This window comes from Mustela putorius, unplaced genomic scaffold (assembly GCF_011764305.1).
Source record: "Mustela putorius furo isolate JIRA1106 unplaced genomic scaffold, ASM1176430v1.1 tig00000876_pilon_pilon_pilon, whole genome shotgun sequence".
Lineage (NCBI taxonomy): Eukaryota > Metazoa > Chordata > Mammalia > Carnivora > Mustelidae > Mustela > Mustela putorius.
Genome location: NW_025421506.1, coordinates 850,091 through 873,841, shown reverse-complemented (window position 1 = coordinate 873,841; position 23,751 = coordinate 850,091). Strand labels below are relative to the sequence as shown.

Below are 23,751 nucleotides of genomic sequence, written 5' to 3'. Positions count from 1 at the left end.
TACTTATTTGTCCCTTTAAATATTTTTTCCCTAGGAATTTCCACAGTGAATCAAGAGGATAGCCAGTATGTGAAATGCTAGTGGTACAATATGATTAAACCTAAATGTATTGACTTAAGTCTTAGGTTCTACAGGTAAATTATTACACACACTTCTACTAAATTATCTCTACATTACTTCAAAAGAAAAATACAACAATCTCATAGACTTACAATGAGCAAGATCCTTAGATGACCAAGGAACAGATCATTCACACAGAAGAGTAGAAAACTAAATATTTTTTAAAAATTCATACTTAAGGTTGCTGGAAATTTAAAGTTCCAATTTTTAGTTAATACTTGTGTAATTAAAGTAACACCAAAGAAATATATTTTAAAAACAACTATACTGTATTGTGTTTTCAAGTTTACTACAGTATATACAAAAAGAGGTATAATTTTTGAAGTCCAAATTGGTAAGACAGGTCTTTTAAAAGAACACTTCTTGGACCCTACCCACTCCTCCCCAATTACCAACAACAAATTACATGACAATTATGGCTTACTTACCCCCTCATTCCCCACAAAGTTCCAGGATTCAAATAGCTCTGATAAGAACAGGAGATAAAAAAGGGTTATTTTAAAGCATTCTATAAACCGGCCAAGAATTTTCAAAAATACTTTGAGGGAATATGTTTTATTTCTCTGGCAACAACACTAAAACTTAACTTCAATCTTTGGCTATCTCTAAACCCGGAAGAACACTCCTAGTTACTCCTGAATTTGCCATTTGAAAATACACATCCCAGTTTTAATACCGGTCCTTTTTCTAGGATTGCTAAATTCACAATTCTATGAAAAGAAGCCACCCTAGATAGAATTAGAATGGAAATTGAGGAGCTATTCAATAGAGACTTACAAGAAACAGTAGTTTTGGATAGATTCCAACAACCAAGACATAAACCAAAGAAAATAAAACAAGAGATTTTACCATTGAAGAGCCATGAATAGTATGCCCAAACAAACACTGTAGGCAAAATTGCCAGGATTTATCTTTATATAATACATAACCATTTTGCTTAATTTTTCTCTCTGCTAAAATACCCACCCCCAAGTTTTCTACTGAAAAACCCCTGGATGAAAGACTTCCATACATGATTACAAACCAGCAGCAACTGGCCTGCCTGAGAGACTGAACTGATGCTATTCATTTTTGTGTGTGGCCTGCAGTGCCGTTTCACTGTCCACCGTAAAAAGGAGTGAGGAGTTAATCTGAATTTGGCAGATTCATGTAATAATGCTTAAGTATTAAAATGGTCAAAGTTTTGTTTTTACTTTCTAGCATGATTTCTCTTTTTTCCCTAGATGGGAAGAACAGGAACAGGGCAACATATTTGTGTAACGAGAGGCCAATCTCCTTTTGAAATGCCCCTCACCTAGGGTGTGGGCAGCATCTGAATTGTTACAGGTGAAGCCTGGAATGGAACTAAGCCGATCTGTTTCACTGGACATTTTCCCAGCGGGCACCAGGTGTCACCAGTTGTAACACATGATCACAACATGACCAGAATGAGCCAGGGTATAATCTTAATGGGAGTACATTAAATAATGCTATTTTTCAAAACAACAGCCTTTCCTTTCAAAAAGAAAAAAAAGCAATTTATGAATCATTCCCTTGCACTTTATATGATTTTTTTTTTAATTTAGGGGAAGGGGGAGAGACAGAGAGAATTTTTTTTTTAAGATTTTATTTATTTATTTGACAGAGATCACAAGTAGGCAGAGAGGCAGGCAGAGGGAGAGGAGGAAGCAGGCTCTCCTCGGAGCAGAGCATCTGATGTGGGGCTTGATCTCAGGACCCTGGGATCATGACCCAAGCCGAAGGCAGAGGCTTAACCCACTGAGCCACCCAGGCACCCCAGAAGAGAGAGAGTCTTAAGCATGCTCCATGTCCAGCCCAGAGCCCCACATGGGTCTCCATCTTACACCCTGAGATCATGACCTGAGCAGAGATCAAGAGTCAGATGCTTAACTGACTGAGCCACCCAGGCGCTCCCCTCCAATTTTCTTTTAAAATTGGTTCTATGCTGGGCACGGCAGGGCTTAAATTCACAACCCTGAGATCAAGACCTGAACTGAGATCCAGAGTTGGACGCTGGGATGCCTGAGTGGCACAGTCTGTTAAGGGTCTGCTTTTGGCTCAGGTCATGATCCCAGGGTCCTGGGCTTCTTGCTCAGTGGGTGCCTGCTTCTCCCTTTGCCCCTCCCCCTGCTTGTACTTGCTTATGCTCACGCTGGCTCTCTCTCTCTCTCTCATTCTCTCAAATAAATCTTAAAAAAAAAAAAAAAAAGAGTTGGATGCTTAACCAACTCAGCCACCCGGGTGTCCCCACTTCCTTACGTTTTAAATAAAAATCTTATCTTTCAAATGCAACTAAAAGTAATTATTTAATAAATTAATTGGGAGGGAAATTGCTAATTTTTCTATAAGGCAAATAGTCTGTTACTTTACCAAATGAATGCATCATATATGTTTATGATGGAATTTTAAGTAGATTTTCCATAGAGTCGGCTGTCAAAATGGGATAATATTTTAGCACAAATGTGGTTGCTTATTTTATACATATATCCTAAAACATTTTTAAACAAATTCTGAGTTTTAGTTATATTTGTTAGCAACAGTGGGAATAACAGTACTCTCTGGAGAAGTTTCATGTGAAATTTAAGAAAATAAAGACTTGGCTGAGTGTTTTATAAGCATAAGAAGTGCTTCATGACTATTTGAGTTGTGAATTAAAGAGTATGTTTTACTGGGTTTTTAACCACCAGTTTTTGCCTATTTGTTCCTTATTTCTTTAGCAACAATTACATTTGTGAGTTATTGATGAATTCTGGTAGAAAATAACTTCTTAAGGCTGAGAGGAATGGTTTCCATGTGCTAGTCACAAAGATGTTTTAAACTTAATTTTTCTCTCTCAAGGAAGCTGTAAAATAGTTAATTTGGGGGACATGTATAAACATGTGATCAAAGTAACAGCAAAGCCTTTCATTCTTCAGCATTTGATACTCTTAGCAACTATATACAAGAAGTGTATTAGAATGAAATCTGACATTACCATGGTGGTCTTTCCTTTATAAGCATTTTGAGGGAAGCTCATTCCCCTCACTTTACAAGCATCTTGTCAATGTTACAGAATATTTTGTCTCTGTTTAGATCAGAGCACCCATGACCTGCCCAGCCAAATAACCAAAGAACAGGCCAAGACTTAAAGAGTAATGGAACCTCCAATCAGAAGTATTCTAGTGGATTGTGACAAATATATCAGAAAGGAAGAATACTAATGGATACTCTTCCCGGACGAGTTACCTTCGGGGGTACTGAGGTATTCTCAGTAAGGTTTTTTGTTTTTTGTTTTTGTTTGTTTGTTTGTTTTACAAAGTTTACTATCTCCCAGTAAAGAGAAGGGAAACTAGACATAAGGACCAGCTTGTGTGAGTTTACTTGGCAAGGCCACAGCAAACCAAAACACCCTTTGTAGTCAGGGCCAGTGGGTTGGGACTTAGCTCTTGTGAGGGGAAGAATATATGCCTCTTCCAAAGGGTGAGCTGGCAACTTAAATTACTTGCATTCTGAGAACATAACAAAAAGGGCATCTATACACAATGGATTGAAAATTTCGATATTTATTTTATAAATAAAGCTTTCTTTCTGCTTTATGTTGTCTATTAACCGTTTATTACTGAGGATGGAGCCGAGAACTAAATGCCCTGTCACCGGGATGTCTGGGTGGCTCAGTCGATTAAGCATCTGCCTTTGGCTCAGATCATGATCTCCAGGTCCTTCTCTAAGCCCCAACTCGTCAGGCTCCCAGCTCAGCAGGGAGTCTGCTTCTCCCTCTCCCTCTGCCTGTGCTCTCTATCTCGGTCTCAAATAAGTATATAAAGTCTTTAAAAAAAATAAAGAAAAGCCCTGTCATCTAAGGAACTACATTTCAATGGTAAGCATTATGGGGAAAATAAAGCAGATTAAAGGAGTAGGGAATCAAGGAGGCTTTTTTAGATGGAAATGGTCCTGAGTCAGGCATACCATAAAGCTGTAAAAACTAAGTTGTGACTCACTGTCTTAACAATATTGTCTTCCAATCCATGAACATCGGCTGACTTTCCATTTCTTTAGGTCTTATTTAATTTCTTTCAACTATGTTTCATAGTTTTCAGTGCATAAGTCCTATGTTTCTTTGGTTAAATTTGATTCTTAATATTTTATTCCTTTTGATGCTATCATATGTGGACTTTTTTCTTTTTTTAAATTTAATTTTTTCAGTGTTCCAAGATTCATTGTTTATTCCGGACTCGTTCTCTTAATTTCATTTTCGGATTGTTCGTTGCCAGTGGATAGAAATACAACTGATTTTTGTATATTGATAATAATTTGGCTTTGATTGATAGTAAATTGGGTTAGAAATATGCCATACCGCGAACCAAGAAATGCAGACAATGTTTACTCATACAAACTGACTAAATGAGTAGAAATTCCAACTCATTGTTGCTGTTGTTGATACACTTTTGGCTGGTTATTTTAAGATTATCCCTTTAAGAATTATTTATCTAGAGTACAGGTGGTAAGATCATACAGCACAGCTGGGTCATTTGGCATTTGGGGTTTCAGTCTTGGGTCTTTCACATGTACTGTACTTTTCCTATTTAAGTAAAATATAAACGGCTTAATCCTCATCACCTGATCACTCTGATCATGAGGATACTTTTTACTTTCTATATATTCCTCAATGCATACATATATTTTTAAGTATTTTATTTTTTGAGACAGAGAGCACACACAAGCATGGGTAGGGGCAGAGAGAGGGAGAAACAGGACCCCTGCTGAGCAGGGAGCAGGCTGAGGAGCTCAATCCCAGGATACTGAGTTCATGACCTGAGCTGGAGGCAGACACTTAACAATTGAGCTACCTCCCTCAATGCATATATTTTAAAGATTAACGATAATGCAGAGAGAGCTAATTTATCTAACAAATTTTTAACAAATTTCTGGGTGCTAGGTCTTGTGCCAAGTGCTAAAGGCTAAAAGAAACAAAGGTGAATAAATCACAGACCCATCCATCCAGGAGTATATGGTCTGTTGAGGACAAACAGACAATAACATTTTGCCCATTCTAATATATACAGTGAGCCTGGCACAGCAGTGACATACCAGTGAGTAAAACCAGCGAGGTTCTTGCTTTAATGGGGCTCAAGATATAAAGGAGAATATAATGGCTCTAGGAAAAATACAGAGGGTGCTATGGGAGTAGGGAGGAAGGGCTTTTAACTTTTAGGATTAAGGGAAGGCTTCCCCAGGAAGGTGCCCCTTGTGTCTTAATGGACAGATTGGCTTTTTGAAGGTATAGGAATGGGGGGAAATAACATTTTAGATCAGGAAACTCCTCTGCAAAGATTAAGAAATGGGATCTGGGGCGCCTGGGTGGCTCAGTGGCCTCTGCCTTCAGCTCGGGTCATGATCCCAGGGTCCTAAGATTGAGTCCCGCATCAGGCTCTCTGCTCAGCGGGATGTCTGCTTCCCCCACCCCTCTCTCTGCCTGCCTCTCTGCCGACTTGTGATCTCTGTCTGTCAAATAAATAAATAAATCTTAAAAAAAAATAAAAGAAGTGAGAGACAACATCATATACTCTGGGAACTGCATAGCAGTACACTGGAGACCCCAAATAAGTATCTATTGGGTGACTGAATTAGTGCTGGCTATAGGGGATGGCTAGGAATGAGGATAGGAAGAGAGTTTATGGGGCACCTGGGCGGCTCAGTCGTTAAGTGTCTGCCTTCAGCTCTGGTCATGCATGATTCCAAGGTTCTGGGATCCACTCTACATCAGGCTCCTTGCTCGGCAGAAAGCCTGCTTTTCCTGCTTGTGCTTCTCTCTCTTGCTATCTCTCTCTGTCAAATAAATAAATAAAATCTTAAAAAAAAAAAAAAGAAAAGAAAAAGAAGGAAGAGAGCTCATATCAGAAAGGGGCTACACTAAAGTGTCCAAAGGCTATGGAAAGCCTGCTACATTTATTCTGTCCAAATTATATGGCAGTTGGACTAGTCTACTTTTGCTGCTCCAGATCCTTTAGGCATAGACAAAATGGCGTACAAAATACCATACAAACGAAGCACCATAACATCTGAGGAAAAAAATGTTCTGGTCTCATGTAAGAGGATATTTTTTAAAATAATCATTTTTTAGGGGCACCTGAGTGGCTCAGTCATTAAGCATCTGCTCCAGCTTGGGTCCTAATCCTGGGATCCAACCCTGTACTGGGCTCCCTGCTCGGTGGGAGGCCTGCTTCTACTTTTCTCACTCCCTCTGCTTGTGTTCCCTCTCTGGATGTCTCTCTCTCTGTGTCAAATAAATAAAATCTTTGAAAAAATAATCATTTTTTAAAGTATAAAATAGTTTTTCACAAGATAATTCCATATACATGAAGGTAATTTTTCAAATTCAAGTTAGTGACATTAGACTTCATATAGGTAGTATACTGTAAATAACACCACTGTAAGGGCAAGGGAAGGAGGTAGCTGAGTCAAAATACTAGGAAAGCAGCATGAACATTTCTATTTGCAGAGGACAGTGTGATGGTAGAATGAAAAAGTTTAGCTTTTGGTGATTCAATTTATTCAGTATTCATGGGAAAAAAAAGTTATTTTTAAAGTACTATCAAGAATTAGGTTCTGATTACAATCCTATTATTACTGTTGGGATGATTAATGGTCAGTTTATTAAACTGGCTGAGTCAAAGACAATAATACAACCTTCCTCTCCTTTGACTTACCATCCAGTTTAAAAAATAAATGTATTTTTAATTTTTTCCCCAAGTGTCAATACATATGGTTCAAAAGTCAAATGACTACAAACAGAAGTCCCTGCTCCAACTGTCACTCTGATGCCTGCTTCCCCCGCAAAAAAGTTGTCTTGCTACTTTATTCCACATTTCTAAAGATCTTATTTCTACGGCCACATCTTAGTTTTTCAGTTTTAGACACCTTGTGCCATTTACTAATTGCCTAATACGTTTCTATCATATTGTTGGGTGTTTATCATATATATTGTAATGCCTATTATATGTTGCCACATTGCTCTGTGTGGTGTCGGGAGTGGTTAATTATGCTGCGTTAACAAACTACCACCAAACCCTCAGTGGCCTACAACAATAAAGGTTGGCTTCTCACTGATGCTGCCCAGCCAATGGCAGGTCATTTGGAGTTTGGGGCCATGCGTCTTCACTCAGGACTTAGATGGCCAGAGGCAGCCTCTGAACAGTGCCTGTCTTGTGGCAGAGGCAGAGACATGGCTCCTGAAGCTTCGGGCTGGCAGTGACATATTCACTTGTACCCCTACTTCAGTGGTCACTGCAATTCATGGTGGGGCAGGGAAGTATAATTCTCCTCCAGGGAGAATTATATTGAATATTTTTTTAAAAGATTTTATTTATTTATTTGACAGACAGAGATCACAAGTAGGCAGAGGCAGAGACAGAGAGAAGGAAGCAGGATCCCTGCCAAGCAGAGAGAGTTATATTGAATATTTTTTTTAAAAGATTTTATTTATTTATTCGACAGACAGAGATCACAAGTAGGCAGAGGCAGAGACAGAGAGAGGGAAGCAGGGTCCCCGCCAAGCAGAGAGCCCAATGTGGGGCTCAATCCCAGGACCCTGGGATCATGACCTGAGCCGAAGGCAGAGGCTTAACCCACTGAGCCACCCAGGCGCCCCAACATCAAAAATTCTTAAACCACTACACAGTCCACCACAAATCTTTGGTTTCCCCTGGAGTTTATATTCCCCTCTTCCTGGGGTTGCTTACGGTTCTCCATCCTTGTCACCATTTCATCTCTCTATGTTCCATCTGAACTTTGAGATTTTGTTCATAAGGCTTGAACACATTAGGTAATGGATCGGTTCCGTGTTTTTGTTTTTGTGCTTTTTGGTGACATCCCCTCTAAAGCCCTCCATCCTCCCGTGTTGAAATGGACTGGTTGCTCCCCAGGCTGCCACACAGGTGTCAACCTGGACCTTCTCTTCACCTTCATCTTAGGAATTCTCTGTTTTCTCCTTTTGTCAGAGCTCTTGTTTTATCAGGTCCTCTGTGTTTCTGTGTCTTGGTTTATACCCTGACTTTGGTGAGGTACCTCCCTTCAGTAGCCACCTGAGCATATGTGAGTTAGAATTTCTGAGTTAGAACATTTTTTCTAAAGATTTTATTTATTTATTTGACAGAGAGCTCACAAGTACGCAAAGAGGCAGGCAGAGAAAGGGGGAAATGGGTTCCCTGCTGAGCAGAGCCCGAGGCAGAGCTCATTTCCAAGACCCTGAGATCATGACCTGAGCCGAAGGCAGAGGCTTAAACCACTGAGCCACCCAGGTGCCCCGAGTTAGAACTTTTGAGATTTTTTTTTTTCATTTTGACATCCTTTTCTGTTCCCTGCATTAGCTCTATTTCCTCTATTTCTTCTTTTTTCCCTCCCTCCTCCCTCCTCCCTCCCACCTCCCTCTCTCTCCTCTCTCTTTCTTTTCTTAGTTCATTTGAGGCACTTTCCTGCGAGGTTTCTTCAAATAGCTAGAACCTGAATTGGGGAATAAATCAGGAAGGATATGTCTTGTGATTCAACATGCAAAACTTCATTGAATTCTGCTTTTCTGTGGAATGAGTCACCCCTATCCTCAGCCCTGCCTGGTGTCCAGGGGAGCTCTGACTCAACCTCTTCGGAAAGTAAACATCCCATCTTCTACTGAGGTAGGGCAGCATGGAAGGGGTAGGGATTCAGGGGAAGGAAGTATCCCACTATTCTTTATACAACTTCATAATGAATTCCAGTTTCTAGTCCTATTTCACCTCTGCTTTCAGAGTTATAGCAGCTCTAGTTTCAGAGCCTGCCCATATAGAGTCTGTGTTGTGAATGGATCCACTCTGGCTGGCTCTACCCCTCCCAAAGGCATAACTTTCTGGGTTTTGGTAAGTCACTTGTCACTCATTCATCTGCTTTCCATGTTCCTAAGGTTTGCTGACATCCTTCTTTAGCAGGGATATTTTCCTCTTTGCTTCACGTTATGGTTTTATACCTTTTTTATTGCTTCACTATCATTTCATTTTATTTTATTATTTTAAAAATTTTATTTATTTATTTGACATGGAGAGAGACAGCAAGAGAGGGACTACAAGCAGGAGGAGTGGGAGAGGGAGAAGCAGGCTTCAGAGGGAACTCTGAGCAGGGAGCCCGAAGTGGGGCTTGATCCCAGGACCCCAGGATCACGACCCAAGCCAAAGGCAGATGTCTAACGACTGAGCCACCCAGGTGCCCCAATTATTACTGTTTTCTTAAATGGGCTCCACGCTGGGTGTGCTGGCCATGAAGCTCAATAGGGGCCCAAACTCATAAACATAAGATCAAGATCTGAGACAAAACTGAGTTAGATGCTCAACCGACTGAACCACCCAGGTGCCCCTCTCACTTTATTTTTTTATTTTTAAAGATTTTATTTTTAAGTAATCTCTATATCCAATGTGGGGCTCCAACTTACAACCCTGAAATCCAGAGTTGCACGTTGTACTGACTGAGCCAGCTGTCCTTTTAATGGGTATTTGGAGTAAGTGGAGAAAAAGGTGTGTTTGATGCACCACATTTAACCAGAAATCTCCCTATTAATAGGTCTTAACATGGATAGATGTAATGAACATATTTTCTAAGTAGAAAAGGCTAAAATATTGTTATAGGCAATTCTATAAGAATTATGGTACAGTAATAGAATAGCTATAACTTTTATCATGGGCTTATATGTGCTAAGTAGTCTTTTAAATGCTCATCTTTATTGTATATATTACATATCTCATCCTCACAATAACCCCTTAGACGGGTGTTATGTTCAACCCCCAGCAATCTGACTCCAGAGTCCCTATGTATACAACGTGGTAGATGATTTTCTAAATTATAAGCAATCTTTTCATTTTCAATTTGTCAGGTCTCTAGTCAATCCCTATTTATGGTTGACTTAAGTTATACTTAAGGTTTTTCACACAGATTTTGAACATTACAGCCCATTATTTGACATAGCATAGCGAGCATCACATTGGATGGATCTCCTTGAGGATACATGTTGGAGGTAGAACAGAGTAGTTTATGATAAATTTTAAAGCACAGTCATTTAAATTGGGAAGCCTGGCATGTGTTTGTTTTATAATACAGACAGATGGGCATTTCCTCTTAAAGAAAGCAGTTACCATCTGTAATCGGAGAGGTCAAAGAGAAGCAATTACAAATCCCACATTAGTAACACAATACTTAAAAGCGCCTGTTTAAATGAAACATGATCTCAGTAAGAGTTTAACACAGAGAGGCACTGATGGCCTTGAAACACTAATTCAGAGAATTCAACCCCTCAGTCTTTGAAGACTTTAGTACCAGGCTCATTACCACGGTCTCCAAGGCTACTTGCCACTCCAACATTATTAACAGTCCTTTGGTAATTCTCTGTGAGACGGAGACATATATATCATATCTTTCAAACACTCTCAATTCCCTGACCAGTCCTCTTCAAATGATCTTATACCCGCAGCTATCTCAACACTCCACTCTCGTGATCATTCCCTACACTTTGACATCACTACCAACTATAGTCCCACTTTTCATTTTGCTTTCAAGCCTCCTACTCTCCAACCTACCTCTTATCTTTCCAAGTAACTCTTTATAGTAACAAAACTCCAACTCTTCTTCAACCTGCTCAGAATCACCAATCTATTTGCCCTACCATCTTTGCCCTATTCCCCACCCCTCTCACAGCCTTACCTCTTACCTCCTCTGAAATTATGGTGCCTCCTTTGTTTCTACCCTCAGCCACTTTGCCCCTTGCTCCCCATTCTATTCAGTCCTGGTTAATCCCAAACCACCTACTCAGTGTTTGCACATAAACAACGGAATATGGCTAGGGGAAAATGCACAAACATATTGACTGGTCTGACTGTAAGTTCATGACCGCTCCCTTAGGCAGGCCCTTCCTAGTGCCTGGAAACCCTGCTATGCTTCCCTAGTCAGTCTCTCTCCCACAGTCAGAATGTTTTTTCACCTCTCCTCCCTTCTCCCTCTCCCAAGGCCCCCATCAGTCACTGATTACATTAAATAGAGTAAGGCTAATATAGACCCCAAAACGTTAAAGCTCCAACCTAACAGAGAAATTTAGGATCTTGCTCACATAATAATTGACGGTAGGGGTTCCAGATCAGCGGGCAACTCTCCATCTGGACACCTTCTTTTTTGTGGCTCTATCAACACCAGGGCCTTGTAGTCATCTTGATAATCCACCTGGCAAGAAGGAAAAGTGCATGGAGACACACTGGCCTGGCCGTGGCAGACATCATTTGTGCTCACATTCCACTAGCAGTAACTTAATACTTGACCATACTAACTGGAAGAAAAGCTGAGAAAAATAGTCCGTGTGCCCAAGAGGAAGGGAAGAAGAGATTGTGATGGACAACTAGCAGTCTGCCAAAATGATCTTGCTTCTTAGTTCACTGAGAAAATAGAAGCAACTAGAAAAGAATTTCTATCAAATCCACAAGCCTACTTCCATATGTCCCATATACATGGGGGTAGGGGAGTAGGGGGGGATTATATTTCTAGGTTGTCCCCATCACAAAGGAGTAGTTGCCAAGTTTTCAATTAAAACATGGTCGTGTAATCATACCACCCTATTACAAAATTCAAACACACTCTTTTTCTTTGCGCTCCTTAACCTTTGTGATATTAGATAGTGACGATAAACACTCTTTCCTGCTCCTGCTTTTGTGAAACTCCAATTTACCTTGCTTTGGTGATTTTGCATTACCCTGGTTCTCCTCTTACTTCCTCTTCCCTCTTTCTTTCCTGGTTTCCCTCATCTAGATTAGATCCCTTCTTTATTTGTTGGCTTCTCTTATCTAGGTCAGAGTTTCTCAAACTATGATGTAATACAAATCACTTAGAGTTCTTGTTAAATTGAGGGTGCTGATTTAGCATGTTTCAGGGTTGAGGGGCCTGAAATTCTACCATTCTAACACCCTGGCAAGGCTGCTGGGTCATTGGCCACACTTCTAAGTAGCAAAGTTCTAAAGAAGATGTTCTCCAAGGTTCTGACCTTTGTTTTCTTCTTTTCTCTCACAGTAATACCACCATTAGGCTGTTAACTTACTAATCTATTTTCCAGCTCAACCATCTTTCCTATATTTCAAATTTTTTATTTCTAACTTCTTAATATCCACCTCTAGCTGGATGTCTCAATGATCTTTCAAATTCTTAGTGTCCAAATCTAAACTGAACTCCCCAAAAGCAGTTCCTACTTCTGTCTCTTCTATAATTACCTACACACTCAGAACCTCCACTATCTTCAGTTCTTTGCTTCCACCTTCATATATATTCTCATGTTATCCCTTCTTCTTGTAAAACCAATCTATTGCCAAATTTTGTAGATTTCGCTTCCACATCATCTTCCTGCCCTACCTTTAGCTTAGACTCATCAATACCTCTCATCTGGCCTATTGCAGGTCTGTCTGGAGTTTTTCTCACCTCTGATTTCCGTATCCATTCACAGAGAGGCCCAAAACTTTTAAACCAGGAAAACTCAAAGTACTGTGTTAAATACAAATTCTCCCTCTTGGCATAGGAACCCATTCCCTTTTGTCTCCGCTACTTCTCGACACGCCCTGGAATTTAACCATTTACTTTTTCCTGACCATGACTTTCATTGATTGATCTTCATAAATGTTCTCATGCTACCCCTTCTTGCTATAAAAACGTCCCCATCTCCTTCAGGGTCCATTTCAAATGGCTCCTCCTCCGTGCCGCCTTTCTTTCCAGATCCCCCAGATAGATATGAGCAGTTTTTTGATCTTCAGTACTTTGTGTTTTTCAAACGGCACCGAGCACGGTTTGTCTTTTATTAGAACGGTTTTATCTTTATTCCTTACTCTCCGAAGACAAGGTTAACGTCTTTACCGTCCGTACCCCTGCCGGCGTTACCTATGGGAGCTTATGTCTATGAGTTAAATCGAAGTGTTTTAGGGAGATGCTGTGATCAGTGGTAAGCAGTACAGAATGTGAAGTGAGTACAGCTGGGTTCTGGTTCTGACATTTATTAGCGGTGAGGCTTTGGGTGAGTTACTTGGCTCGTGAAATGAGAATCCTACTCCCTGACGGAGCACCTAGGGAGATAACCGTGATGGACCGTGTAACTCTACGGAGAACGGAGCAACGCTGATTATTTATCTTACGAAGAGCTGATGCAGTCTTGACTTTCAGGACTATCCCTACTTCACTAACTGGAGGTCGAACCCAGGCCACCAGACCCCACGGCCCTCTTCCACTCCACAGTCCCCAGACTGCTCTCGGCGACGCAGGTGAGACCGCCGAACTGAGGGGGGGATGGCCGGGCGCCCTATTCTCTCGGGAGGCCTCCCTCCTTCCACACGCCCAGGGAAAGCCCTTCTCTTCCCGGTAACCCGAAGGACCGCAGCGCCGCCGCCTACGCGAGCCGTTTGGACCCTGCCCGGCCCCCGTAGCTCCCCTTCTCCAGCAGGTGGTTCTGGTCCTCTCCCCCAACTCCGGGTGCTCACGTCATCCGCAAACCTCTACCCACGCGCCAGCGCCGCAACCAACCGAGAAAATAAACAAACCTCCGCGCGCGGCGGCGGGCGCGCCTGGCCCCGCCCCCGCTCCGCCCCGCGGCTCTCACGCCGCCCCCTCCGCCGGGACTTCCCTCCCGCCCTCGCCTCGCAGCCGCGCTCTCCCCGCCCCTCACCGCAGCCTGCAGCCGCGCTCCCCGCCGCGGGCCGCCCAGCCCTTCCAGCCCTCCCAGCCCGGCGCCCGCTCGCGGGGCCCGTTAGTGCCCGGCGCCCGCTCGCGGGGCCGCCGCGCGACCCCTGCCCGGCGCGAGCCCGCCCCCGCCCCTTGACCCAGCCTAGTCCCAACGCCCAGTGCGGCCGCCCCGGGAGCCGCGGGAGCGGCGGCGGCGGGGGGAGGAGGGAGAGGAGGGCCGAGCCGGCGGCCGGGGAGGCCCGGTGAGTACGCGGAGGGCGGGCCCGCCTCGCGGGGGGCCCGCTCCGGCGCCCCTGAGGCGGAGGCTGCACCTCGGCCGCGCCGCTCCGTGCGCCTCGGGCTCGGCGGTTGAGGACTCGGCCTGAGGCGACGGGCCCCGCTGGCCGGAGCCGCTGGGCAGAGGGCGCGGGAGGGCCGCTCCTCGGGAAGGGCCGCGGCCCCGCCGCTCGGCGCAGGGCTCGGGGCGGAGGAGAGGGACCCGCGCCTCCCCAGGCCCCGGCGCCCGGGCCGTGGCTGAGCCTCCCGAGACTCCGCGGGGCCCGGGCCCGTGGGGGGGCTACGGTGGTGGCGGGGCCGCCGAGTGACAGGTGCCGTCGCCCCCTCCCCGCCGCGGGCAGCGCGCTCCTTCGCCCGGAGCCGGAGCCGGGCGCTCAGAAATTTCTGGAGCCACGACCTGACTCGCTGTTTTCTCCCTTTCAGGTTTGGAAGCCGCTTCTCTGCCCGAGTTAGGGTTCGCCCAGCCCTATTTCTTTCTCCGTATACTTTGTGCGAGTAAGTTTTGGAGCATCGGTTGACAGCCTATGGGTGAAATTTGGCTTTCATTCATGAATGAGGTATGGTGGATTACTTTTTGAATAAAGTGCTCCTCCTCCTCCCCGCTAGCTGTTGAAAAGTAAATGAGAGGGGTTTTGAATGTTGTTACTTGCCGTTATTCTTGGGAACAGCAGTCTTTGAGAATTTTTGTCAGATCTCTAGCATGTAGGGGGCTTAGTAGATACGGAACAGTAATGACAAAAATGGCTTATTACATTGTCTTTTCTCTCCAGCTTCTTTTAGATTTTTCATTCTTACCTTAGATTTTACGGTTGAGTGGGTGCTACGGCTTTCACCAGAGGCACTAATGAAAGCTCACTTTTTTTTTTTTTTTAAACGGAAAAGCCCATGAATTTTTTTCTACATCGTTCAGTATTATTTATTTCTTTATGTAGTAACTGTGCTTGTGATTGTAGCCTGAATCATCAGCTTAATTCATTTGACCTGGAGCCATGAGAATATTAGAGAAACTTCATGGGAAATTGAAAAATTAAAAATGCTCAGTCTATGGAACTTTAGATTTTGTTTCTCGACAGGTTTGTGACTATACTTGGTGTTAGTCAAATCCTCATTAATGGGAGATATTCTTAATTGTCATAAAGGGTTACAACAGACTTATCTGTACAATACCAATCTAGTAGCTTCACCCTGTGGACTAAGAGCAAAAACCTGGAATTGACCAAAAGAACATTGGGGCAAATGAAAATACACGTATTTTATCTGTGGGAGAATCCTTTAGATCCTCACTCAATACCTGCTTGTACTTTTTGATTTTTCAGCCTCCAGAAATTAAGTGCAGAAGGATTAGGGCAGCAGTACTTAACTGTGAAGAAAAAAATGTAATTTAGGACATAAGTGTGTTGGGAGTGTGGTTTTGGTCTGCACTTGGCAGTTGTTGGTTGTGAACTTTATAAAAAGCCAAAGTGAAAGATATTGTTTAGTTGTGTTATTTGAGGAACACGAAACATGAAATAATATATTTGTTAAAGTTTCACCAGGTACTAAATAACTGATACTCAGTGCCATTTCATTTTATGCTCAATCTGTCTTTTTAAATCTAAGTTACATTTCTAGGAGGCCACACTAATTATATCTACATCATATTAATTTATTGTTTGATTAGGCCAAACTGGTTGATGGTTAATGGAAGATGACTATCATTTTACTAAAGGAATATATCTGGTTGCTCTAGACTGAGGTATGGCTACTGCTGCCATTTTTCTTGACCCTAGAGAGGTCATAGTCTGGCAGGATGAGGTCATAGTGGCAGTGGTCCTCAGAATCTTGGTGGGGGAGTCCAAGAATACCAGCCATTTAGAAATCCTGCCCTTCACCATTTAGGCCATTTGTTTTTAGAGTTCACCTGATGTATCCTAATTTTTTTTAAATCAACACTTTAAAACCAGTTATGTTTCTTAAGCAAATATGTCTCCTAAACAAAATTATCTGTGGTGATCACTTAGTAGCATGGCACTTCTAATGAAACAAACGTGAACTGCTAATAACCATTGTTAACTCGCATTTACATTATGGGAATTGAGGATTATCTGTAGTGTACTTTTACATTTTCTTTTGCTGTACATTCCATATTAAAGTATGTATGTCAATGCATAGATAGCTGTGTACTTGAGGAATACAAGTATATTTTTAAACTTCAGTAAATTTATCTTTTGGGTGCTTAGTCCTGTGGTTTTGTTAGGGATTGACTTTCAGAATGTTGAATTCCTGATTGTAGGTGGCTAGGCACAAGAACAAACATAATTTTAATGGAATCCACTTAATAATAAATATAAAAGTACAGACATATTACAGAGAAGGGAATGATTAAGTTGAGGGGCAGGTCAGAGAAAGCTTCATAGAGATGCTAGCCCCTGAGCAGAATTTTGAAGAGTGAATAGAAGTTTTATGTCGAAAAGAAGGAGGGCATTTTAGCCAGAGGCAACAGAAAAAAAGATATGAACAAGTAAAACTAAATGCATGGTCAGGAAATTTTACGTAGTTTATTTTGCTATAGTACAACATCTAAGGAAGGACAGTTACTGTAGGAAGCCCTAAGATGTGCTATAATATTTGATAAGTCAAATAATTGGATTTTTTTAGTATTGAGTATATATTAAAATGGAGATTCACTATAATTTGATATTACTGTGATCTCAGAGATTTTAGAGATTTGATTATAGAGAAATTAATAGTTTTTACTTATGGTAGTCATTAATAAATTATAGAATATTGTACTTCAGTGTTATGAGCTGCCTGCATATTTATATTTGTGAACTTCTTTTTAATTCTTGTGCATTTTGACCTGAAACAATTGTCTTTACATTTAAAACTTTTTTTTTTTTAGAAAGAGTGAGAGAGGGAGAGAGAAAACGCAAGTGGGGGTTGAAGGAAAGGGGGAGAGAGAATCTCCAGGAGACTCCCCACGGAATGTGGAGCCTGACATGGGGCTTCATTCCACAATCCTGAGATCATGACCTTAGCTGAAACCAAGAGTTGGACGCTTAACCAACTGAGCCACCATGTGCCCCTAAAACAGTTGTTTTAAAATTATCTTTGGGAATTTTCTTCTGTCCTTCTCTAAGTACTTCTAAGTTATTTTTATTTTGTTATGAAGTAAAATTGGTATATAACATTAGTTTTAGGTGTACAGCATAATAATTTTATATTTATATATACTACAAAGTGATCATCATCGTAAGTCTAGTTATCTGCTATCTGTTACAATACAATTGACCCCCTTTACCCTTTTCACCTATCTCCCAACCCCTTTCCCTTCTGATAACCACCAGTCTGTTCTCTGTATCTGTGAGTTTTATTTGTTCTTTTGTTTTGCTTTTTAGATTTCACATATATGGTGGAATCTTTCTCTCTGTGAATTATTTCATTTTGCATTATGCCCTCAAGGTCCATTCCTTTTTGTCACAAATGGCAAGATTTCCTTATGTGGCTGAGTAGTAGTCTATTATGTATATATACCGCATTTTCTTTATCTATTCAGACATCAGTGGATACTTAGATTGTTTCCTTGTTTTGGCTGTTATAAACAATACTGCAGTGAAGATAGGGGTGCTTATATTTTTTCAAATTAGTGTTTTTGTTTTCTTTGGGTAAATACCTACTAGTGGAATTGCTGGATCATATAGTAGTTCTGTTTTTAATTTTTTGAGGACTCTCCATACTGTTTTTTCATAGTGGCCTGCCAACAGTATGAAAGGGTTCCCTTTTCTCCACAACCACTCCAACACTTGTTATTTCTTCTCTTATTTGATAATGGGCATTCTGATAGGTGTGTGATGACATCTCATTATGGTTTTGACTTTACTTTCCCTGATGATTAGTGATGTTGAGCATTTTTTTCATATGCCTTTTGGCCATCTGTATGTCTTTGGATAAGCATCATTCAGATCTTATGCCCATTTCTAATTGAATTTTTTGGTCACTGAGTTGTGTGAGTTCTTTATATATTTTGGATAGTAGCTCCTTATCAGATATGTGATTTGCAAATATCTTCTGTTCAGTAGGGTGTCTTTTTGTCTTGATGATTTTTTTTTTCTGTACAAAAGTGTTTTAATTTGATGTAGTCTTGTTTATTTTTGCTTTTGTTGCCATTGCCTTTGGCATCAGATCCAAAAATATTAGCAAGAGTGACGTCAAGTAGCTTACTGCCTGTTTCCTTTTCTTTTTCTTTTTTTCTTTCTTTTTTTTTTTTTTTTTAAAGATTTTACTTCTTTGTCAGAGAGAAAGAGGGAGAACGCACACAAGCAAAGGAGTGGCAGGCTCCCTGCTGAGCAGGGAGCCCAATGTGGGACTCTATCCCAGGACCCTGGGAGCATGACCTGAGCCAAAGGCAGTCACTTAAATGATTGAGCCACCCAGTTGTCCCAGCCTGTTTTCCCATAGGAGTTTTATGGTTTCTGGTCTCACATTTAGGTGTTTAATCCATTTTGAGTTAATTTTTGTATATAATATAATGTGGTACAGTTTCATTGTTTTGCATAAAACCATGGTTTTCCCAGCACCATTTATTGAAGAGAGTGTCCTTTTCTCATTGTGTATTTTTTCTTCCTCTGTTGTAAATTAAATAACCTTGTTTGGGATCAGTTTTCTGGGCTCTATTCTGTTCTATTGGTTTATGTGTCTATCTTTATAGCAGTACCATTCAGTTTCGATTACTATGGCTTTGTAATATAGCTTGAAATTAGAAGCGTGTTATCTCCAGCTTTGTTCTTTGCCTTTAACTTATGTTTAAAAAGGGACTCAAAGGGAAGAGGAGAAGCTTAAAGAGTAATCATTATATTTCTGGACTAAAAACCTGATTTGTATAGAATCTTAGTAATATGTAAAGGCCTATTTAATTTATAGCACTAGCCACCACATTCATACACTGACCAATGTTGGTAGCTTACAAGATGTCTGCTATGTAGTTTTTGTATATCTTAATTATGTCTATATCACGTAAGGGTATATAAACATCTGAGTATTTGAGTATTTGTATTTTAAAGACCACATGAGACAGAAAGAAAAGGAAAATGGTAAGGAGGATGAGAAGTGCTCTATATAAACCTACTCATGCTAATATCTCTTAGCTATGACGGTAGGTGGAGATGCAGAAGTTTAGGACAAGACTGAAGGAGTAGTATTCTGAAGGTATATTAACCCTAGCCATTCCCTGAAATAGTGTCTTTAAAAATAAAAAAGCCTGGTGTTTTCATGGTCTGCCTTTGTATCCCCTTTTCTCTCCAGCGTTTACCAAAAAAGTTTCAAATAAATCCCTGGATTGTATAAGATAACCATCTTTTTGCAAATTCTGAACAATTTATTAATGAAGGTAATGTTCTCTTAAAGGCATGCACCAAGCAGTCTTTCATAATTGTTCTCTGTCTTTTGTGCATCATTAACAGGAAAGACCAGAGCATCAAGGACAGAGAAGTCAATATTGCATTGAGTACATTATGTTTATCTTTTTGAATTTAGGTATAGATAGCCATTTGCCCTTTCCAAAATGACTTTTTTTCTTATAGAAGAAATATGGTTATTATAGAATATTTGGGGAAAGAGTGAAAACTACTGAAAAGGAAATAAGCATAATGCACAGTCCTGTGCATTTCCTTCTTTTTGGTATGTATGAAAGCTATATACATACTTACAAATTTGGGATTTTTTAATATTTTTATTTCCTCCTTTCAGTTAAAATTTACCCCCCCCCACCTCGCCACACTTCTGAAGTACTGGTTAGTGTGCCTTTTACTTGCTGCATCAATTTCTTTCTTGGCTGTTAAGGTGGATGATGTGTTAGCTATTATATATATATATTTTTTAAGATTTTTATTTATTTGAGAGAGAGCATGTGGCCACATGTGTGCATGTGAATGGGGGGAAGACAGAAGGAGACAATCTTTCAAGCAGACCCAGTGCTGAGCATGGAGCCAGTCCAGGACCCATGACACCTGAGCCAAAACCAAGAGTCGTACACTTAACCCACTGAATCACCCAGGCACCCCCCTACCCCCTGCCTTTTAAAGTATAGTATGTAGCATAGATGATGAAGCTCTTCCAGTTGTCCCATTTCCTTACTCCCTCAGTTGTTATGTGTAGTGCAAGGGGTGGCCACTATTCTGTTCTGTTATGTAGCCCTGCCCCAGACCAAACAAGGGATCATTATAGGTGAACATTTCCTTCTTTCTGTCTACCATTTCTTGAGTTAAAGTATTTTGACACTCAGGTTGCTGAGGTGTATCATAGGTAGCTGCCTCCTCAGAAAAATGTTTTTTGTTTTTTACTGTTTCTCATTTAATACTCTTTGTTCTCATGCTTTCTTTTCAGTTTATCATTCTTTTATTACTTCTTTTCATTCATTCAGGAATTGTTTATTGTCTGTCTGCTGTGTGTCTACTGTTTAAAACATAGTCCCTTCTGTGATTTTGGGGTTTCAGGTAGATTGGTGTTTCCCTCTGCCATTTGTTAGGTATAATCTTCTCTTTTCAGTGGTTGACTGCTTGATCCCTACTTCTCAGGGCCTAAACACTTTTTCCCTTCATTTCATAGGTTAAAATCTTAACTTTGAGAATGGCTAGATGTTGATTTAAGTTTCCAATCACTTTTTGCACTCAAGTCAGACATGCTTAGCCAAATTTTTAAATAGCTTGTGCCAGTTCTCCTGTGCCTCATAGGACCTCAAGTCACGCTTTGGTTAGTAATTGTATTAAGAACACCAGCAGCCATCTACATTTGAGTGCTTCTGCTGTTCTGGCAACTGTTCTAAGCACATCACATAGATTATTTAATCTTTACAGCATCACAGTGAAATATGCATTCTTGTCCCCATTTCACAGATGAGGAAACTGAGAGATCAGATGGGTTGCTCGGGAGCTCTCAATAAGCAGCAGGTTGACCAGGTTTGACTAGGGATTCTTGTTCCAGGTTGCCATCATAGGCTAGTGCTTTCCTGCCGTTTGATTTCTGCATTACAACCATGAAAGACCAGAGCATCTCACTGCCCCCAAACTGGGAAGGGATCCTCAGTGTCTATGTGGAATGGGCTGGAAAAAACGTGTTACGTTTGCTTTATAGGATATGATTAGGATAAGTAAAACAAAATATAAAGTATTAGGAAAGATACTAAATGCTGAGTTTGTGTAAAACTTTAGAATCTTTTCAGGGTTACGCATGAGAAAATTGTTGCTTGCTTCCATGAACAGAAGTTTTTAAATAACAGATTTGTGGGTGCCTGGGTAGCTCAGTGGGTTAAAGCCTCTGCCTTTGGCTTGGGTCATGATCCCAAGGTCCTGGAATTGAGCCCCACATTGGGCTCTCTGCTCAGCGGGGAGCCTGCTTCCCTTCCTCTCTCTCTGTCTGCCTCTCTGCCTGCTTGTGATCTCTGTCAAATAAATAAAATCTTAAATAGAATAAATAAATAACAGTTTTGTCCCTGAAATAAGAACATACAATTCCTGATCCAGACTTTCCCACTGAAATTTTATTTGGATGAGTAGGTAATAAAAATAAATCATTTTTAATAAGTATTCAATCATTTATAACAGTTGAAATTATTTTTAAAGAATCCAAAAGTTTTTCTCATAGAAAATGTAGTAAAGAATTTCTTAAATTTTTTTGTAGTAAGAATTTCTTGTGATAAAATGAAAGGAGTTCAGATTCAATTGGACTTTCTAACTTCAAGTGTTTAAAATAACCGAGCTCTTATTTTCAGAAAGCATATGCATTGTTTGAGCAGTCACCTTGCAGCTACACTTTATGCCATTAAAAAGGCGTACCACTGACAAGTGAGAGGAAGTATCTGCGCCTTGTGAATGGAGAGCTTTCAGGCCATTGCTTGGAACCTTGCTTACTAGGAGATGTTGTACTTTCCCACTCCTGACAGCAGCTGCTGTTCCCTGTACTGCATGTGTTGCATTTGGGGTAGCTAGAGCACAAACTTTCCCAACGGTTTCCTGGGCCTGCCTACCCTGACAGGCATAAGTGCATCCTGTGCTGGTCTGATGAAACAGATTTCCAGGGCCTCACGTACTTCCCTCTTCACAGCTGACGGGTAACCACAGCGCAGCATGTGCAGGCACTGCCCCCTTCGGGGCACCTGATGAGGCTGCTTGCATCTGGTGGTGGCCTGCCCAGCATCTCTGAATGCTCCAGAGTTTTCTTAGGTGCCCAAAGGTCTAAGGGAAACTTTATTGGAGGATACATTGGTAAGGAAGCTGTGCCACAGAAAGAAAATTCTGTGAGCTTTGTGGAGATGTGTTTGACATATGCAAACGTTTAACACAAGTAGAGCAGTCTAAATGTGACATTCATGGTTTTGATATCAGTCCTAGAATGGAAAAGAAATTTGTGTAAGATATCAGTCATGATAAAGCTAGTTATACTGTAACAACATCCCCAAAATTTCTGCATCTTAAAGCAGCAAAGTTGCTGTCTTGCTTAAGCTGTGTATCCATTTCAGGTGAATAAGAGACTTTATTCATTATAATTTCAGACCCAACAGACCTGACCAGTGGAGACTCCCATCTCAACCTATATTTCAACAATCACAGAAGCAGGAACCGTATTCTGACTTTTAAAGGTTTTGAAGCTTATATTTCACTGGCCAAAGTAACTCACATGGTCATGTCTCCATTCAGTAGGAGAGTGGTGCATAATTCTCCTTCAGGGAGGGTCAGTGAATATTTGTGAATGTCTAACCCATGCAGGTTATAGTCCCAATAGTTAAAATTAAATGTACTAATAGTTGTTGAGCAACTGTGTAGGATCATTGTATTTAAAGGACTCAAAGCAGCTAAAACTTAAAGGAATTTTTCACGTGGCATGTTGAAGTAGAGTTAATACTTTACATAATTTTTTTTAAGTGAATTTTCTTTTTTAAGATTATTTATTTATTTGACAGAAGGAGAGATGACAAGTGGGCAGAGAGGAGAGAGAGTGGAAGCAGGCTCCCTGCTGAGCAGAGAGCCTGATGTGGGGCTCGATCCCAGGACCCTGAGATCATGACCTGAGCTGAAGGCAGAGGCTTAACCCACTGAGCCACCCAGGCGCCCCTCCATAATGCTTTTGAGTCTTGAACTTTTTTATTTTTTCATGTCTTCTCCCTTGTAGGAACTTATAAACTCTTAATTCTCATGCTTGCAGCAAAGATTTAAGCCTAAAAATATGTCATAATTTGTCAGTATGAAGTCATTTCTATATGTTATGGTATTTATCTTGTTTTGTGTATTTTTGAACATAGGCGCAATAGGTCTTAACAGGATATTTATAATAAAAATACTTTAATAACTACTAGGTGGTATCTTCAAATATCAGCTCTTATTTTCTTTAATTTTAACAGGAAACTCAAGGATTTCCAAATAATTTTCTGGATTTTTTTTCAGTTAAAATGGAAGATTCCTTTTCTTCTTTGTTCCCTCCTAAAAACAAACAAACTGTAGTATGTGGTTAGCTTTCAGAATGGACCCCAATGATTCTCATTTCTAGCATTTTTACTTTTGCATAGTCCCATATCACATTGAATGGTGTAATCTGTGTAAACGAGGATATTTTAGAAGTGACAGTAGTTAGTTTGGATAGGGGTGCTGTGGCTTGAGATAGATATGTTAAAACTATAGAGAAAAGGAAATG

General features: G+C 40.8%; 1 protein-coding gene and 1 long non-coding RNA gene across 8 annotated transcripts in view; one reads left to right on the top strand and one right to left on the bottom strand.

Moving 5' to 3' along the window:
- The window catches only part of LOC123393585, a 60,421-nt gene extending 48,263 nt beyond the window's left edge, over positions 1-12,158 (bottom strand). For 2 of the 4 annotated variants that reach the window (XR_006608414.1, XR_006608416.1), the window contains exons 1-2: positions 3,095-3,238; positions 549-586 (exon numbers count right to left, since the gene is read on the bottom strand). This is a non-coding gene — a long non-coding RNA (uncharacterized LOC123393585). Of the gene's footprint in view, positions 1-548; positions 587-3,094; positions 3,239-11,218; positions 11,329-11,827 lie in introns of those variants that run through there. The other 2 variants (XR_006608413.1, XR_006608415.1) reach the window with 2 other exon arrangements.
- Positions 12,159-13,004: 846 nt separating this feature from the next.
- GKAP1 (G kinase anchoring protein 1) overlaps positions 13,005-23,751 on the top strand; it is a 77,599-nt gene continuing 66,852 nt past the window's right edge. For 2 of the 4 annotated variants that reach the window (XM_045086071.1, XM_045086070.1), the window contains exons 1-2: positions 13,806-14,057; positions 14,515-14,648. The gene's annotated coding sequence lies outside the window, so the exon portion shown is untranslated. Of the gene's footprint in view, positions 13,398-13,805; positions 14,058-14,111; positions 14,403-14,514; positions 14,649-23,751 lie in introns of those variants that run through there. The other 2 variants (XM_004774081.3, XM_004774080.3) reach the window with 2 other exon arrangements.